Raw genomic sequence first — 19,801 nt, forward strand, 5'->3', positions numbered from 1 at the left:
AAAAATGTAGTGGCTCTGTAACAAAAGCTAGTAGCTCTGTCACAAAAGTGAGTAGCTCTGTAAGAAAAACTAGCAGCTCTGTAACAAAATCTAGTAACTCTGTAACAAAACTAGGAGGTTTGTAACAAAAGCTAGTAGCTCTGTAACAAGAGCTAGTAGCTCTGTAAGAAAAACTAGCAGCTCTGTAACAAAAGCTAGCAGATCCATAACAAAAGCTAGTTCTGCTAAAGTGAGTAGCTCTAAGAAAAACTAGCAGCTTTGTAACAAAAGCTAGCAGCTCTGTAACAAAAGTGAGTAGCTCTGTAAGAAAAACTAGCAGCTCTGTAACAAAAGCTAGCTGCTCCACAACAAAAGCTAGTTCTGCAAAAGAGCTAGTAGCTCTGTAAAAAAAAACTAGCAGCTCTGTAACAAAAGCTATTAGCTCTGTAAGAAAAACTAGCAGCTTTGTAACAAAAGCTAGCAGCTCTGTAACAAAAACTAGCAGCTATGTAACAAAATATCGTAGCTCTAGAACAAAATCTAGCAGCTTTGTAACAAAATCTAGTAGCTCTGTAACAAAAAGCTAGCAACTCTGTAACAAACGCTAGCAGCTCTGTAAGAAAAACTAGCAGCTCTGTAACAAAACCTAGCAGCTCTGTAACAAAAACTAGCAGCTCTGTAAGAAAAGCTAGCAACTCTGTAACAAAAGCTTGCAGCTCTGTAAGAAAAGCTAGCAGCTCTGTAAGAAAAACTAGCAGCTCTGTAACAAAAGCTAGCAGCTCTGTAACAACAACTAGCAACTCTGTAACAAAACTAGCAGCTCTGTAATAAAAAAAAAAACTAGCAGCTCTATAACAACAACTAGCAACTCTGTAACAAAAACTAGCAGCTCTGTAAGAAAAGCTGTTCAGCTGATGTTCAAAACATCATATGAACAGTTGCAGCAGAACATTAAATGAACATTTGTAGAATGTTTGAATGTGAACATTACCTGTCCTCATTCTTTGTTCATATGATGATCGTGCAATGTTCTTGCTCAATTACCTACAATTTTTGTGATTGTTCCTATTGAGAACTAAAAAATTAAGTAAAAAAAACTTTATAAATGTTTTAAAATTCAATAGGTTTTATTCCAATAGTGACTTGCAATGTGGAATTCACATATAAAATCAATAATGGAGAACCTTTTGAAATCACTTAATTGATAACAGATTAAATGATGGAATTCATCTTTACAGAATTAAACATCATTGCTCAAAAAGCACATAAAATTAAAAATTTTCAACTTTACAAAAGATTTCTTAAGCGGTAAACCACATACGCTACTCCAAAAAAATGTTCAGACATAATAATAAATCTTCTAGAAATAATAATAAAACCTAAAAAAAAAAAAATCATCTATTGATCTACATACAACTGATAATACACATTTTAGGAGCAAAAATAAATTCAACTTAAACATAAATCACCACTTGAAACAAAAACTACAACAATCTTTTAGACATCTACATACAAATTAATAAAACATCATATATAAGAGCAAAACTGTGGACAGTTTTAACACAAACATTACTATCAATAAATCCCCTGAGAAAATTCCTATGAAAAAATATTCTGTTTTTAATCACATAGATTTGAAGACTCAGTATGACAATGCAATTTAACACACATCATTTTTAAGAGTGAAACTGAACAGTTTAACACAAACATATTACAATCAATAAATTTCCTGAGGAAATTCATATGATGAAAAAATATACAAAAATAATACAAAATTATTAATTTAAATTAATGTTTGATCCCAGAGAAAAAGTTTCTCTGGAAGTAAAATTAAATTTTATCAAAAATATTCCACGTACAATGCAAATTAAATGCTGCTGCTAATCTGCCCGTAAGATTTGATATTATAGAATATAAACACCCTCATATAATATAAAATACCCTCAGCCGTATGAGCAGTCTTCTTAATAATTACTTCATTGGTATCCCAGTGCTAAGTGTAATATATATACTCAACAAAAATATAAACGCAACACTTTTGGTTTTGCTCCCATTTTGTATGAGATGTACTCAAAGATCTAAAACTTTTTCCACATACACAATATCACCATTTCCCTCAAATATTGTTCACAAACCAGTCGAAATCTGTGATAGTGAGCACTTCTCCTTTGCTGAGATAATCCATCCCACCTCACAGGTGTGCCATATCAAGATGCTGATTAGACACCATGATTAGTGCACAGGTGTGCCTTAGACTGCCCACAATAAAAGGCCACTCTGAAAGGTGCAGTTTTGTTTTATTGGGGGGGATACCAGTCAGTATCTGGTGTGACCACCATTTGACTCATGCAGTGCAACACATCTCCTTCACATCATCCGTGAAGAGAACACCTCTCCAACGTGCCAAACGCCAGCAAATGTGAGCATTTGCCCACTCAAGTCGGTTACGACGACGAACTGGAGCCAGGTCGAGACCCCGATGAGGACGACGAGCATGCAGATGAGCTCCCTGAGACGGTTTCTGACAGTTTGTGCAGAAATTCTTTGGTTATGCAAACCGATTGTTTCAGCAGCTGTCCGAGTGGCTGGTCTCAGACGATCTTGGAGGTGAACATGCTGGATGTGGAGGTCCTGCGCTGGTGTGGTTACACGTGGTCTGCAGTTGTGAGGCTGGTTGGATGTACTGCCAAATTCTCTGAAACGCCTTTGGAGACGGCTTATGGTAGAGAAATGAACATTCAATACACGAGCAACAGCTCTGGTTGACATTCCTGCTGTCAGCATGCCAACTGCACGCTCCCTCAAATCTTGCGACATCTGTGGCATTGTGCTGTGTGATACAACTGCACCTTTCAGAGTGGCCTTTTATTGTGGGCAGTCTAAGGCACACCTGTGCACTAATCATGGTGTCTAATCAGCATCTTGATATGGCACACCTGTGAGGTGGGATGGATTATCTCAGCAAAGGAGAAGTGCTCACTATCACAGATTTAGACTGGTTTGTGAACAATATTTGAGGGAAATGGTGATATTGTGTATGTGGAAAAAGTTTTAGATCTTTGAGTTCATCTCATACAAAATGGGAGCAAAACCAAAAGTGTTGTGTTTATATTTTTGTTGAGTGTATATGTATACAGGTGGGGCCAAAAGTTTACATACCCTGGCAGAAGTTTAGTTTTTTGGCCATTTTTCAGAATATGAACGAAAACACAAAAACTTTTTTTGTTTTCGCTCATGGTTAGTGGTTGGGTGAAGCCATTTGGCAAACAACGGTGTTTACTCTTCAAATCATAATGACAACACAAACTACCCAAATGAACCTGATCAAAAGTTTACATACCCCTGTTCTTAATACCATGTTTTGCCCCCTTTAACATCAACAACAGCTTGGAGTCTTTTGTGGTAGTTGTGGACGAGGCTCTCTGAGGGTAAAGCTGCCACAGAATGTTTTGGACTTTATTTACATCAATTATGAAGAAATGCAAACAATATGGCACTCTATGGTAAATCTGCATGGACAGTTCTCAAAAACTGAGTGACTGTGCAAGAAGAAGACGAGTGAGGAAAGCCACCAAGACACCCAGACAACCCAGAAGAAGTTATAGGCTTACGAAAGAAAATCCTTCTTTGTTCTACTCCACGATGAAGCGAAGAGTAGTGATGCAAAATGCAAAGCTTGCACTGTGCACAATTTCATCAGTCACAGCCACATAAGCCTAAAACTTCTCCTGAGTTGTCTGGGTGGCTTGGCGGCTTTTCCTTGTAAAAGGTTGTGAAAACAGTGTTTCAGTTTTCAGTGTTTTTCAGTAGCTTTTACATAATACGAGGTCTGTTAGAAAAGTATCCGAACCTTTTTTTTTTTTTTTTTTGCAAAAACCTGATGGATTTGAGTCACGTGCAGGGCTGTGAAATGAAAATTGTGAAATCCGAGGAAAATTCAGGTGTGTTGATGAAGCCAGCAACAATTCCACGGATTCTTGTCCATATCACACTTTTTCAAACCGTCTTTCTCTCCATCTTCGCTCTGTCTGATGTCGCTCCGTGACACAGACATGCTACAAAATTCTTCTTTTAAAAACTTGAAAGTTCTAAAAGTCTGCGAAGTCCACATGCTACATTTAGCTAAGTTTCGCACAGGAGCCACCCAGTGTCACCGCAGCAACCAACCAGTCCCGCTTTACGACAACTATCGTAACAGCCAGGCTTTGAGTGGCATTTATTCTCCTCGAAACTCCGCGTATCCGAGCAAACTTGTTGTGAAAGTGTAGGAACACGGACCCACAACAGGGGGCGCAATGAACGGACAATGGAGAAGGTAAAGAACAAGGTTTACTATTGTGAAACGAGCACAATAATTACAACAATCACAATTTGGGGTTGAATCCGCTGGTGTCGTGTGGGCAGGCTCGAAGGTAGGAGACGTCCGTCTCAGTCGAACCGGAACCACCCAGATCTCCTCTGCCACCGAACCCTGGAAATACTGGAACCGCCAAGTCCCGAATTCCCAGGTGGCCACTGCCTCCGCTCGTCGGATCCGGTACTGCTGGCGGGAGAGAGCAACAACACACAGGTGTGGATGCGACCGCACCCAGTAACGGAGAGGGGAGAAGCCGCCTCCACCTCTTGTCAAAGTACAGCAGGAAGGTGAGTACTTATCCAAGCAATGAAGCTATCAGCAGTCAACAGTCCTGAAAGGGTTTAACAAGTTTAGCTGGTTGTTCAGAATATAAATGCAGAGAATATTACCTCAGTCTTAGGCGATATCTCGGCACTGAGGTGGAGACGCCGTCCTCCTGATATACCTCTGTGCTGAGTGGAACAGCTGTGTCTGGTGATGGGTGACAGCTGTCACCCAGGCTACTCTCATAAGGCGGCAGCGCCCTCTGGTGCCTGGAGCCCGCACTCCAGGCAGGGCGCCCTCTGGTGGAGATGGGCCAGCAGTACCTCCTCTTCAGCGGCCCACACAACAGGACCCCCCCCTCAACGGGCGCCTCCTGGCGCACGACCGGGCTTGTCTGGATGGCGACGGTAGAAGTCGGCCAGGAGGGCCGGGTCCAGGATGAAACCCTTCTTCACCCAGGAGCGCTCCTCGGGTCCGTACCCCTCCCAGTCCACCAGATACTGAAAACCCCGGCCCATCCGACGGACATCAAGGAGCCGGCGGACAGTCCAAGCCGGTGCTCCGTCAATGATCCGGGCAGGAGGCGGCGCCGGACCCGGGGTGCAGAGGGGTGAGGTGTGAAGGGGCTTGATCCGGGAGACATGAAAAACTGGATGGATCCGCAGTGAGGCCGGAAGCTGGAGCCTCACTGCGGCTGGGTTGATGACCTTGAGGATCTTATACGGTCCGATGTACCGTTCTTGGAGTTTCGGTGAGTCAACCTGTAGAGGAATGTCCTTGGTGGACAACCAGACCTCCTGCCCAGGACGATACTTGGGGGCCGGGGCTCGCCGCCGGTCTGCATGTCTCTTCGCCCTCGTCCGGGCCTGCAACAAGGCAGAGCGGGCGGCACGCCACACCCGACGGCACTTCCGTAGGTGGGCCTGGACCGAGGGCACACCGACCTCTCCCTCAACCACCGGAAACAAGGGGGGCTGATACCCCAAGCACACCTCAAACGGGGAGAGGCCGGTGGCTGATGACACGGCTGTTGTGGGCGTACTCGATCCAGGCCAGGTGGGTACTCCAGGCCGTCGGGTGCGCGGCTGTCACACAGCGAAGTGTCTGCTCCAGTTCCTGATTCGCCCGCTCTGCCTGCCCGTTGGTCTGGGGGTGGTACCCAGACGAGAGGCTGACCGTGGCCCCCAGTTCCCGGCAGAAGCTCCTCCAGACGTGTGAGGTGAACTGGGGACCGCGATCGGAGACGATGTCTGATGGTATGCCATGCAGACGGACGACGTGGTGGACCAGGAGGTCCGCCGTCTCCTGGGCCGTTGGGAGCTTCGGGAGGGCCACGAAGTGGGCCGCCTTGGAGAAACGGTCCACTATCGTAAAGACGACGGTGTTTCCCTGGGACGGCGGGAGACCCGTGACGAAGTCCAGGCCGATGTGGGACCAGGGGCGATGAGGCACGGGCAGTGGCTGTAGCTGCCCTGAGGTCTTTCGGTGGTCGGCCTTGCCCCTGGTGCAGGTGGTACAGGCCTGGATGTAGTCCCGGACGTCGGCCTCCAGGGATGCCCACCAGAAGCGTTGCCGGACGACTGTCACGGTCCTTCGCACCCCTGGGTGACAGGAGAGCTTAGAACCGTGACAGAAGTCCAGGACTGCAGCCCTAGCCTCTGGTGGGACGTATAGTCTGTTCTTTGGTCCGTTTCCGGGGTCCGGGACACGGGTCAGGGCCTCCCGGACGGTCTTCTCCACGTCCCAGGTGAGGGCGGCCACGATAGCGGACTCCGGGATGATGGGATCCGGGGGATCCGACGGTTCCGTTTTGACTTCATCTTCGTGCACCCGGGACAATGCATCCGACCTCTGATTCTTGGTCCCGGGATGGTAGGTAATCCGGAAGTCAAAACGGCCAAAGAACAGTGACCAGCGGGCTTGCCTGGGGTTCAGCCGCTTGGCGGTCCTGATATACTCCTGGTTCCGATGGTCAGTGAAAACCGTGAATGGCACGGCTGTTCCCTCCAACAGATGTCTCCACTCTTCGAGGGCCTCTTTCACAGCAAGGAGTTCCCGATTGCCGACGTCATAGTTCCGTTCAGCGGGGGTCAACCTGCGAGAAAAATAGGCACACGGGTGAAGGACCTTATCGGTCTTCCCGCTCTGGGAGAGCACCGCTCCTATCCCTGAGTCCGAGGCATCCACTTCAACCACTAACTGGCGGCTAGGATCGGGCTGCACCAGAACTGGTGCAGACGAGAAGCGCCGTTTCAACTCCTTGAACGCGGCTTCGCACCGATCCGACCAGGTGAAGGGGACTTTTGGTGAGGTCAGGGCTGTCAGGGGGCTAACTACCTGACTATAGCCCTTGATGAACCTCCTATAGAAATTAGCAAAACCGAGGAACTGTTGCAGCTTCCTACGGCTTGTAGGTTGGGGCCAATCTCTCACCGCCGCAACCTTGGCCGGATCAGGGGCGACGGAGTTAGAGGAGATTATAAACCCCAGGAAGGACAAAGAAGTGCGGTGGAACTCACACTTCTCGCCCTTCACAAACAGGCGGTTCTCCAACAACCGCTGCAGAACCTGACGGACATGCCGGACATGAGTCTCAGGATCCGGGGAAAAGATGAGAATATCGTCCAGATACACGAAGACGAACCGGTGCAGGATGTCCCGCAGGACATCGTTTACCAACGCTTGGAAGGTCGCGGGAGCGTTAGTGAGACCGAACGGCATGACCAGGTACTCAAAATGGCCCAACGGGGTATTAAATGCCGTCTTCCATTCGTCTCCCTTCCGGATCCGAACCAAATGATACGCATTCCTGAGATCAAGTTTGGTGAAGACATTGGCTCCATGCAAGGGGGTGAACACCGAATCCAACAGGGGCAACGGGTATCGATTGCGAACCGTGATTTCGTTCAACCCCCTATAATCAATGCATGGACGAAGCCCGCCATCCTTTTTACCCACAAAAAAGAAACCAGCACCCATCGGAGAGGTGGAATTCCGGATCAACCCGGCAGCTAATGAGTCCCGGATGTAGGTCTCCATTGATTCACGCTCCGGCCGTGAGAGGTTGTACAGCCTACTGGACGGAAACTCACTGCCTGGAACCAAATCAATGGCACAATCATACGGGCGGTGGGGAGGAAGCGTGAGAGCCAGATCCTTGCTGAACACGTCAGCGAGGTCATGGTACTCCGCCGGCACCGCCTTCAGATTGGGCGGGACTCGGACCTCCTCCTTAGCTTGGGAGCCGGGAGGAACCGAGGAACCTAGACACTCCCGATGGCAGGTTTCGCTCCACTGAACTACTACCCCGGACGGCCAATCGATCCGGGGATTGTGCTTCAGCATCCATGGAAACCCCAAAACCACACGGGAGGTGGCCTGAGTCACAAAGAACTCGATCACCTCCCGGTGGTTACCTGACACCACCAGAGTTACTGGAGGCGTCTTATGTGTGATTGGTAGGAGTAGGGAGCCATCTAGCGCCCGAACCTGCACAGGCGAGGTAAGAGCCACCAGAGGGAGCCCTATCTCCCTGGCCCATCTACTGTCAAGCAGATTCCCCTCAGAGCCCGTGTCCACCAGTGCTGGGGCCTTCAGGGTTGAATCCTCAAACAGGATCGTGACTGGGAGTCGTGTAGCAATGTGGGTGTGTCCCACGTGAATGTTTTGGCCCACCCCTGGCCCAGTCTCTAGGGGCGGGCGTTGGAGTTTAACCGCTCGGGGCAGTCGTTTGCGAGATGCTCACTCGAGCCACAAACATAACAAGCTCCGTGGGCCCGCCTCCTTTGTGCTCCAGGTGCCCTAAATGTTGCCCTGCTCGTGTCCATAGCTTCGTCAGCAGGGGGAGCCATAGGCGCACGGAGCGCAGGAACAGAGGAGCGTGGGAGGGCGGAGCTCGATCGGACCCGGAAGGGAGAGGGACGACGCGTGCCTGGCCACGCCCTTCGCCTCGTTCCCGACGGCGTTCTTCTAACCGGTTGTCGAGTCGTATGACTAGATCGATGAGCCCATCTAAATCCCACGGTTCGTCCTTAGCCACCAGGTGCTCTTTTAGGACCAGAGACAGTCCGTTTACAAAGGCAGCGCGGAGGGCAGTGCTATTCCAGCCGGATCTCGCCGCCGCAATGCGGAAGGCGACTGCATAGGCAGCTGCGCTCCGACGCCCCTGTCTTATTGACAGTAGTGCGGTTGAAGCGGACTCTCCTCTGTTGGGATGATCGAACACCGTTCTGAGCTCCCGTACGAACCCATCGTATGTATGAAGGAGCCGTGAGTTCTGCTCCCAGAGCGCTGTAGCCCAAGCGCGTGCCTCCCCGCGAAACAGGTTTATTACATAAGCTACTTTGCTAGCATCAGTCGCGTACATCACGGGACGCTGTGCGAAGACGAGCGAACACTGCATAAGAAAGTCCGCGCACGTCTCCACACAGCCTCTGTACGGCTCTGGAGGGCTTATGTATGCTTCTGGGGACGGAGGAATGGACCGTTGAACGACCAGTGGAACGTCACTTTCGCGCGCAGGGTCCTCGGGAGGGAGAGCCGCAGCGGCGCCCGAAGGGCGCGCCTCCACTTGTGCGGCGAGAGCCTCCACCCTGCGGTTTAGGAGAACGTGCTGCTCGGTCATTAAATCGATCCGAGAGGTGAAAGCGGTGAGGATCCGCTGCAACTCACCGATTACCCCTCCCGAAGCCTCCGCCGCGCCTTGGTCTTCCATTGGCCGTTCAACAGCCGGTTGACGCCCCTCGGGGTCCATGACGCTGGCCGAGATATCCTGTTGTGAAAGTGTAGGAACACGGACCCACAACAGGGGGCGCAATGAATGGACAATGGAGAAGGTAAAGAACAAGGTTTACTATTGTGAAACGAGCACAATAATTACAACAATCACAATTTGGGGTCGAATCCGCTGGTGTCGTGTGGGCAGGCTCGAAGGTAGGAGACGTCCGTCTCAGTCGAACCGGAACCACCCAGATCTCCTCTGCCACCGAACCCTGGAAATACTGGAACCGCCAAGTCCCGAATTCCCAGGTGGCCACTGCCTCCGCTCGTCGGATCCGGTACTGCTGGCGGGAGAGAGCAACAACACACAGGTGTGGATGCGACCGCACCCAGTAACGGAGAGGGGAGAAGCCGCCTCCACCTCTTGTCAAAGTACAGCAGGAAGGTGAGTACTTATCCAAGCAATGAAGCTATCAGCAGTCAACAGTCCTGAAAGGGTTTAACAAGTTTAGCTGGTTGTTCAGAATATAAATGCAGAGAATATTACCTCAGTCTTAGGCGATATCTCGGCACTGAGGTGGAGACGCCGTCCTCCTGATATACCTCTGTGCTGAGTGGAACAGCTGTGTCTGGTGATGGGTGACAGCTGTCACCCAGGCTACTCTCATAAGGCGGCAGCGCCCTCTGGTGGAGATGGGCCAGCAGTACCTCCTCTTCAGCGGCCCACACAACAAAACTGATTTGTATCTGTAACACACAGATCAGTGTCCGCGGACTTATAAAACTTGCATGATGTCTTACAAAAAAGAACGCTTTGCGATAAGCATTTTAAAAACTCAGTAACGATCATGATTAAAGAGTACAACACTAACACCCCCGCCCCCACGCTACAGCATCAAGGTTTGCCAGAAACTGGGCGACAGCTAGGTGGAAACCATTCGGAAGCTTCAGATGGCCTTCGGTGGCTTTTCAGTCGTGTGACTATCCGAGAAATTGTGGAAGAGGTGGCCATCATTTTTCAGAGTCCAGCATGTCCTGTGAGACTTCAACACAAAGGTTCTTTTGCTCCGCCGTCAGCTTCGGCACGAATTTCGCCGCCACTCTTTTCATGGCCAAATCTACTGTCACAGTGGAATGTGCCAAAAAAGTGCTGATGTCCACCTCTTCCACAATTTCTCGGATAGTCACACGACGGTCCCGCATCACCACAGCATTCACTTTGGAAATGATCTGGTCATTTCTGCATGTTGATGGCCGACCACAGCATGCCTCGCTCTCCACCGTTGTGCAGCTGTCTTTAAACCGGTTGTACTGCTCCTTAATCTGTGTGATGCCCAAAGCATCGTCACTGAAAGCGGTCTGAATCTTTCGAATGGTTTCCACCTGGCTGTCGCCCAGTCTCTGGCAAAATTTGATGCTGTAGCGCTGCTCCAGTCATTCCGTCATTTTCCTTGCAATGAAAAACCACCGAGAGCACTACACACATCCTCACACAAAGGCTCAAATGACGCAATCGACAGGCGTGAAAAAATTCACGCATGCGCACAAAGGTTCAAGGTTGGGTCATGCAAGCACACGTGATTCAAATCCATCAGGTTTTTGCAAAAAAAAAAAAAAAGGTCGGATACTTTTCTGACAGACCTCGTAATATGATGGGCATGTTAGATTTACACAGAAATGAAGCTGTTTTGGAGCGGATTCTGTCATGTTGGATTCGCAGCCAGAGAGAGACCAGACGTCACGGTGGCTCTCTACTGTGACTGGCTGTCACCCCCCCGCCCCCCCCCCCCCCCCCAAAAAAACAAACAGATTTGCAAGATTGTTTGTTTCTCAAACCTATAATCTGGGTCAGGAAAAAGTTCAGGATGGTCCCGTCTATACTTCTTTGATTCTGCTTGGATAGGATATCTTCGGATTATGGCACAATTGTAGAAATGATGGTAGTACTGTCCATTGATGTGATATTTATTGCAGCTGCCATGACAACTCTGTATATTTGTGGCACGTCCCTGGCAAGGCTGCCTTTGACGGTTCCTGACTTGCCCTGACTGCCAAAGATAAACAGGAGCCATAGCGTTCAAGCAGCCCCTGACAATGATTGTTACTGTATCCACAACTCTGTAAGAAAAACGAGTAGCTTTGTAACAAAAGCTTGCAGCTCTGTAAGAAAAAAAGCAGCTTTGTAACAAAAGCTCGCAGCTCTGTAACAAAAGCTTGCAGCTCTGAAAGAAAAACCAGCAACTCTGTCACAAAAGCTTGCAGCTCTGTAAGAAAAACTATCAGCTTTGTAACGAAAGCTAGCAGCTCTGTAAGAAAAGCTAGCAACTCTGTAACAAACGCTAGCAGCTCTGTAAGAAAAAATAGCAGCTCTGTAAGAAAAACTAGCAGCTCTGTAACAAAAGCTAGCAGTTCTGTAAGAAAAACTAGCAGCTCTGTAACAAAAGCTAGCAGCTCTGTAACAAAACCTAGCAGCTCTGTAAGAAAAACTAACAGCTCTGTAACAAAAACTAGCAGCTCTGTAACAAAAGCTAGCAGCCCTGTAACTAAAACTAGCAGCTCTGTAAGAAAAACGAGTAGCTTTGTAACAAAAGCTTGCAGCTCTGTAAGAAAAAAAGCAGCTTTGTAACAAAAGCTCGCAGCTCTGTAACAAAAGCTTGCAGCTCTGAAAGAAAAACCAGCAATTCTGTCACAAAAGCTTGCAGCTCTGTAAGAAAAACTATCAGCTTTGTAATGAAAGCTAGCAGCTCTGTAAGAAAAGCTAGCAACTCTGTAACAAACGCTAGCAGCTCTGTAAGAAAAACTATCAGCTTTGTAACGAAAGCTAGCAACTCTGTAAGAAAAGCTAGCAACTCTGTAACAAACGCTAGCAGCTCTGTAAGAAAAAATAGCAGCTCTGTAAGAAAAACTAGCAGCTCTGTAACAAAAGCTAGCAGTTCTGTAAGAAAAACTAACAGCTCTGTAACAAAAACTAGCAGCTCTGTAACAAAAGCTAGCAGCCCTGTAACTAAAACTAGCAGCTCTGTAAGAAAAACGAGTAGCTTTGTAACAAAAGCTTGCAGCTCTGTAAGAAAAAAAGCAGCTTTGTAACAAAAGCTTGCAGCTCTGTAACAAAAGCTTGCAGCTCTGAAAGAAAAACCAGCAACTGTCACAAAAGCTTGCAGCTCTGTAAGAAAAACTATCAGCTTTGTAACGAAAGCTAGCAGCTCTGTAAGAAAAGCTAGCAACTCTGTAACAAACGCTAGCAGCTCTGTAAGAAAAACTATCAGCTTTGTAACGAAAGCTAGCAACTCTGTAAGAAAAGCTAGCAACTCTGTAACAAACGCTAGCAGCTCTGTAAGAAAAAATAGCAGCTCTGTAAGAAAAACTAGCAGCTCTGTAACAAAAGCTAGCAGTTCTGTAAGAAAAACTAGCAGCTCTGTAACAAAAGCTAGCAGCTCTGTAACAAAAACTAGCAGCTCTGTAACAAAAACTAACAGCTCTGTAACAAAAACTAGCAGCTCTGTAACAAAAGCTAGCAGCCCTGTAACTAAAACTAGCAGCTCTGTAAGAAAAGCTAGCAACTCTGTCACAAAAACTAGCAGCTCTGTAAGAAAAACTATCAGCTTTGTAACGAAAGCTAGCAGCTCTGTAAGAAAAGCTAGCAGCTCTGTAACAAAACTAGCAGCTCTGTAACAAATGCTAGCAGTTCTGTAACAAAAGCTAGCAGTTCTGTAAGAAAAACTAGCAGCTCTGTAACAAAAACTAGCAGCTCTGTAACAAAAGCTAGCAGCTCTGTAACAAAAACTAGCAGCTTTGTAGCAAAAGCTTGCAGCTCTGTAAGAAAAACTAGCAGCTTTGTAACAAAAGCTAGGTGCTCTGTAACAAAAGCTAGCAGGTCTGTAAGAAAAACCAGCAACTCTGTAACAAACGCTTGCAGCTCTGTAAGAAAAACTATCAGCGTTGTAACGAAAGCTAGCAGCTCGGTAAAAAAAAAGATAGCAACTCTGTAAGAAAAGCTAGAAACTCTAACAAATACTAGCAGCTCTGTAAGAAAACCTAGCAGCTATGTAACAAAAACTAGCAGCTCTGTAAGAAAAACTAGCAGCTCTGTAACAAAACTAGCAGCTCTGTAAGAAAAACTAGAACTCTGTCACAAACACTACAAGTTCTGTAAGAAAAGCTATCAACTCTGTAACAAAACCTTGCAGCTCTGTAAGAAAAACTAGCAACTCTGTAAGAAAAGCTAGCAGCTCTCTAAGAAAAACTAGAACTCTGTCACAAACACTACAAGCTCTGTAAGAAAAACTAGCAGCTCTGTAAGAAAAACTAGCAACTCTGTAACAAAAACTAGCTGCTCTGTAACAAAAACTAGCTGCTCTGTAACTAAAACTAGCAGCTCTGTAAGAAAAGCTAGCAACTCTGTCACAAAAACTAGCAGCTCTGTAAGAAAAGCTATCAACTCTGTAACAAAAACTTGCAGCTCTCTAAGAAAAACTAGCAGTTTAGTAACAAAAGCGAGCAACTCTGTAACAAAGGCTAGCAGCTCTGTAACAAAAACTAGCAGTTCTGTAAGAAAAACTAGCAACTCTGTAACAAAAACTAGCAGCTCTGTAAGAAAAGCTAGCAGCTCTGTAAGAAAAACTAGCAGCTCTGTAAGAAAAACTAGCAGCTCTGTAACAAAAGCTAGCAGTTCTGTAAGAAAAACTAGCAGCTCTGTAACAAAAACTAGCAACTCTTTAACAAAAGCTAGCAGCTCTGTAACAAAAACTAGCAGCTCTGTAACAAAAGCTAGCAGCTCTGTAACAAAAACTAGCAGCTCTGTAACAAAAGCTAGCAACTCTGTAACAAAAACTAGCAGCTTTGTAACAAAAGCTTGCAGCTCTGTAAGAAAAACTAGCAGCTTTGTAACAAAAGCTTGCAGCTCTGTAAGAAAAACTAGCAGCTTTGTAACAAAAGCTAGGTGCTCTGTAACAAAAGCTAGCAACTCTGTAACAAATGCTAGCAGCTCTGTAAGAAAAACTAGCAGCTCTGTAACAAAAACTAGCAGCTCTGTAACAAAAGCTAGCAGTTCTGTAAGAAAAATAGCAGCTCTGTAACAAAAACTAGCAACTCTATAACAAAAGCTAGCAGCTCTGTAGGAAAAACTAGCAGCTTTGTAACAAAAGATTGCAGCTCTGTAAGAAAAACTAGCAGCTCTGTAACAAAAGCTAGGTGCTCTGTAAAAAGAAAAGCTAGCAGCTCTGTAAGAAAATCTAGCAGCTCTGTAAGAAAAACTAGCAACTCTGTAACAAAAACTAGCAGCTCTGTAAGAAAAGCTAGCAGCTCTGTAGGAAAAACTAGCAGCTTTGTAACAAAACCTTGCAGCTCTGTAAGAAAAACTAGCAACTCTGTAAGAAAAGCTAGCAGCTCTCTAAGAAAAACTAGAACTCTGTCACAAACACTACAAGCTCTGTAAGAAAAACTAGCAGCTCTGTAAGAAAAACTAGCAACTCTGTAACAAAAACTAGCTGTTCTGTAACTAAAACTAGCAGCTCTGTAAGAAAAGCTAGCAACTCTGTCACAAAAACTAGCAGCTCTGTAAGAAAAGCTATCAACTCTGTAACAAAAACTTGCAGCTCTCTAAGAAAAACTAGCAGTTTAGTAACAAAAGCGAGCAACTCTGTAACAAAGGCTAGCAGCTCTGTAACAAAAACTAGCAGTTCTGTAAGAAAAACTAGCAACTCTGTAACAAAAACTAGCAGCTCTGTAAGAAAAGCTAGCAGCTCTGTAAGAAAAACTAGCAGCTCTGTAACAAAAGCTAGCAGTTCTGTAAGGAAAACTAGCAGCTCTGTAACAAAAACTAGCAACTCTTTAACAAAAGCTAGCAGCTCTGTAACAAAAACTAGCAGCTCTGTAACAAAAGCTAGCAGCTCTGTAACAAAAACTAGCAGCTCTGTAACAAAAGCTAGCAACTCTGTAACAAAAACTAGCAGCTTTGTATCAAAAGCTTGCAGCTCTGTAAGAAAAACTAGCAGCTTTGTAACAAAAGCTTGCAGCTCTGTAAGAAAAACTAGCAGCTTTGTAACAAAAGCTAGGTGCTCTGTAACAAAAGCTAGCAACTCTGTAACAAATGCTAGCAGCTCTGTAAGAAAAACTAGCAGCTCTGTAACAAAAACTAGCAGCTCTGTAACAAAAGCTAGCAGTTCTGTAAGAAAAATAGCAGCTCTGTAACAAAACTAGCAACTCTATAACAAAAGCTAGCAGCTCTGTAGGAAAAACTAGCAGCTTTGTAACAAAAGATTGCAGCTCTGTAAGAAAAACTAGCAGCTCTGTAACAGAAGCTAGGTGCTCTGTAAAAAGAAAAGCTAGCAGCTCTGTAAGAAAATCTAGCAGCTCTGTAAGAAAAACTAGCAACTCTGTAACAAAAACTAGCAGCTCTGTAAGAAAAGCTAGCAGCTCTGTAGGAAAAACTAGCAGCTTTGTAACAAAACCTTGCAGCTCTGTAAGAAAAACTAGCAACTCTGTAAGAAAAGCTAGCAGCTCTCTAAGAAAAACTAGAACTCTGTCACAAACACTACAAGCTCTGTAAGAAAAACTAGCAGCTCTGTAAGAAAAACTAGCAACTCTGTAACAAAAACTAGCTGCTCTGTAACTAAAACTAGCAGCTCTGTAAGAAAAGCTAGCAACTCTGTCACAAAAACTAGCAGCTCTGTAAGAAAAGCTATCAACTCTGTAACAAAAGCGAGCAACTCTGTAACAAAGGCTAGCAGCTCTGTAACAAAAACTAGCAGCTTTATAAGAAAAGCTAGCAACTCTGTAACAAATACTAGCAGCTCTGTAAGAAAAACTAGCAGCTCTGTAAGAAAAACTAGCAGCTCTGTAACAAAAGCTAGCAGCTCTGTAAGAAAAACTAGCAGCTCTGTAACCAAACTAGCAGCTCTGTAAGAAAAACTAGCAACTCTGTAACAAAAACTAGTTGCTCTGTAACTAAAACTAGCAGCTCTGTAAGAAAAGCTAGCAACTCTGTAACAAAAACTAGCAGCTCTGTAAGAAAAGCTAGCAACTCTGTAAGAAAAACTAGCAGCTTTGTAAGAAAAGCTTGAAGCTCTGTAACAAAAGCTTGCAGCTCTGTAAGAAAAACTAGCAACTCTGTAACAAAAGCTTGCAGCTCTGTAACAAATGCTTGCAGCTCTTTAAGAAAAACTAGCAGCTTTGTAACAAACTAGCTGCTCTGTAAAAAAAAAGCTAGCAGCTCTGTAACAAAAACTATCAGCTCTGTAAGAAACGCTAGCAACTCTGTAAGAAAAACTAGCAGCTTTGTAACAAAAACTAGCAGCTCTGTAAGAAAAACTAGCAACTCTGTAACAAAAAATAGCAGCTCTGTAAGAAAAACTAGCAGCTTTGTAACAAAAGCTAGGTGCTCTGTAACAAAAGCTAGCAGCTCTGTAAGAAAAACTAGCAGCTGTGTAAGAAAAACTAGCAACTCTGTAACAAAAGCTAGCAGCTCTGTAAGAAAAGCTAGCAACTCTGTAAGAAAAACTAGCAGCGTTGTAACAAAAGCTTGAAGCTCTGTAACAAAAGCTTGCAGCTCTGTAAGAAAAACTAGCAGCTTTGTAACAAAAGCTAGGTGCTCTGTAACAAAAGCTAGCAGCTCTGTAAGACAAACTAGCAACTCCGTAACAAAAGCTTGCAGCTCTGTAACAACCGCTTGCAGCTCTTTAAGAAAAACTAGCAGCTTTGTAACAAAAGCTAGGTGCTCTGTAACAAAAGCTAGCAGCTCTGTAAGAAAAACTAGCAACTCTGTAACAAAAGCTTGCAGCTCTGTAACAAACACTTGCAGCTCTTTAAGAAAAACTAGCAGCTTTGTAACAAAAGCTAGCTGCTCTGTAACAAAAGCTAGCAACTCTGTAACAAATGCTAGCAGCTCTGTAAGAAAAACTAGCAGCTCTGTAACAAAAACTAGCAGCTCTGTAACAAAAGCTAGGTGCTCTGTAACAAAAGCTAGCAGCTCTGTAAGAAAAACTAGCAACTCTGTAACAAAAACTAGCAGCTCTGTAAGAAAAGCTAGCAACTCTGTAAGAAAAACTAGCAGCTTTGTAACAAAAGCTTGCAACTCTGTAATAAAAGCTTGCAGCTCTGTAAGAAAAACTAGCAGCTTTGTAACAAAAGCTAGGTGCTCTATGACAAAAACTAGCAGCTCTGTAAGAAAAGCTAGCAACTCTGTAAGAAAAACTAGCAACTTTGTAACAAAAGCTTGCAGCTCTGTAAGAAAAACTAGCAGCTTTGTAACAAAAGCTAGGTGCTCTGTAACAAAAGCTAGCAGCTCTGTAAGACAAACTAGCAACTCTGTAACAAAAGCTTGCAGCTCTGTAACAAAAGCTTGCAGCTCTGTAACAAATGCTTGCAGCTCTGTAAGAAAAACTAGCAACTCTGTAACAAAAACTAGCAGCTCTGTAAGAAAAGCTAGCAACTCTGTAAGAAAAACTAGCAGCTTTGTAACAAAAGCTTGCAGCTCTGTAAGAAAAACTAGCAGCTTTGTAAGAAAAACTAGCAACTCTGTAACAAACACTTGCAGCTCTTTAAGAAAAACTAGCAGCTTTGTAACAAAAGCTAGGTGCTCTGTAACAAAAGCTAGCAGCTCTGTAACAAAAGCTAGCAGTTCTGTAGGAAAAACTAGCAGCTTGTCATCAACCAAAGAGTAACAATTAAACTGATCTTTAATTAAAGTACATTATGTGACAGCTGGCTTGCTAACATTATTGTACACCACTTATAATGTGTAAAGGTCAACTGTATCAAGGCTTTGAACTGGTGGAAGGAACAAATACAAACCAGAAAGTTTAGATTTTTTTAATTTTTCCAGAAGAGTAACTTTTATTTGAAATAATAACTACTTAATAACATTTATTTATTCTTGACTTGGTGTTGAGTTCACTTCGCATCTTCCTTTCAGCATCTTGCACATCCTTGAATGGTGGAGAGAATTTTGACAGCAGCAGGAGATTAAAGTAAAAAACATAATTTGTTTCACACCAGAAGAGGCAAATATTGAGTGATCTACCTTATTAAAGTATGTCTTTATTCTGGATTTATTTTACCTTTCTGTTGTATATGTAGTGGGCCTTGAATGTACACATCAGTTAATAATCATTACTGTTAAAAATGGAACTCAGGACAGTGCTGCTGCTGCAGCTCCTGACAACAAATCCTCCTGTGGAGGCATGTATTGCAGCTTGTCACCATTTTGCATTGATTTTGGAGAATGTGCACAAAGAATGTTTGAACCAAAAGCAGGATCGAGGTCTGCAATCTTACTGCATCAATAACCGTAAGTATATAGCCTGGACCCAGTGGCGGGCACAGATAACCAAAAAATTAGCTTCGATAACAGATAATCAGCTAACTGAAAGGTTATCTTTTATAAAGTTAAAGCGATAAACCACCCAAAAATTTATCAAACGCTTCAGATAACCAATAACTTCCAGTATTGTCTCTTGTATACTTGCAACTACTAACAAGCTGATTTTGAGTTTTAACACCACAATCACTTCTGGTAGCATCAAAGGCGACTAAAGATCCAAACAATGAGTCAGCACTTCTGTCTTTGTGCACCCTGCCCACTGCTGGAAGCTCCTGTTTACCACATAGCTTGGAGCAGTGAAACAGATGAGAGAAGTAGCAAACCTCAACTCTCTACTCAGTAGCAGTGTCGCCATGAGGCGGAGGTCTTGGAAAATAAAGCAGTGCTGACTTATGGTTTGGTTTATAAATAAAATGAATACTGAATACTGAGAGAATAACTCCATTAATGTTAATTCTGTCATTTGTACAAAGTTAAAATATAACATATATCTTTTAATGTTGAATAATGCACCAATTCTGAAGTTTTGTAACAAATACAGACAGATGCGAAAGGAATTATGGGTAAAATGTTCCTCCGCTAAGAGTGATTGGTTGACTCATTCATTCTATATAAACCAACACGTTAATGTGAGGTGTGTCATGTGTTGTTTACAGATAAATGCGCTTTTGTAAAATATGCCATTTTTTTATTTGAAAAAAAAGGCATTTTCAAAAAAAAAAAAAAGGCAAGTTGTAATTAGGTAACGGTCTGATATAACTGGTATCAAAATAAATAGAACACTGAAATGATCTACTGGTGCCATAACACTACTGGCCAGTATATCGCAGTAGACACTGTGAAAACTTGCCAAAACAAAATTCCAGATAATCCGTGTCTGCTACGTTTAAGATACATGGAATTTAATAAATGCAAACTGAATTTCAGGCATCTTATATATATTACTCTGGAACAAAGACGACAGACAGTGTTTGACATAAGCATGACTAAATAGCAAACAGGAATCACCTGCAATGATTCCAATTGAAAATAATGAGAAACAACCTTCTTCTGGCATTTTTACATAAAACAAACACAATAACAATGTCTATAAACCCAGAGAATATAGTCACGAGAGTTTTAGGCACAATATACAAAGGGTTTAATGCTGTTGTCCGTGTGTA

This window comes from Thalassophryne amazonica, chromosome 11 (genome assembly GCF_902500255.1).
Source record: "Thalassophryne amazonica chromosome 11, fThaAma1.1, whole genome shotgun sequence".
NCBI classification, from domain to species: Eukaryota; Metazoa; Chordata; class Actinopteri; order Batrachoidiformes; family Batrachoididae; genus Thalassophryne; species Thalassophryne amazonica.